The sequence below is a fragment of the Phytophthora parasitica genome, assembly GCF_000247585.1.
Source record: "Phytophthora parasitica INRA-310 unplaced genomic scaffold supercont2.28, whole genome shotgun sequence".
NCBI classification, from domain to species: Eukaryota; Oomycota; class Peronosporomycetes; order Peronosporales; family Peronosporaceae; genus Phytophthora; species Phytophthora nicotianae.
Genome location: NW_008649014.1, coordinates 632,066 through 632,683, shown reverse-complemented (window position 1 = coordinate 632,683; position 618 = coordinate 632,066).

Here is a 618-nt window from a genome sequence, read left to right as displayed (position 1 = left end):
TTGGTACTGACCGTTTCACTTACAACTAGCACCTGCTTGGTTGTACGCATGTACTCCTGCAAGCTTTCCTCAAATAGCGCCCAGGTTTTGTGATCAGTCTGGAACGAGGGCACTGTAACTTCGTCGACTTCTCCATCGTCGCCGTCTCCGCCATCGGATGCAGACCTCTTCTTCTTACCACGCGTGTCACTGTGCACCACCGCGTCCTTCTCCTCCTCCGACGCCGATGCGCTGACCTCATCATCTTCATGTTCGTCCCCATCATCTGAGTGCTGAATATCCGTCGTGGCATCGGCCGTAGTGGCTTTATTGGGACCAGATTCGGTACTGACGCCCACACCTTCCTTCTCCTTGCGCCCAATCTTCATCGCGCGAGACTTCTCCGCTCGGGCCCGGGACGCCTCGACACTTGCCCTGCGTACTGCCTCTGCGGTACGCGCTTCTTCTTCCTCGCGAGCTTGGTCGGTCATTTGCTGCTTGATTTGAGCCGTCTTGTGCGTGCGCGCCATGTTCCTTCCCTTTCTGTAACGGGGTACAATACCGTAAGTGTACCCAAGTTACATGAAGAATGCCCAGTCACTCTTGAGATACCTGGTACATGGTACCAGGGGCTCTAGG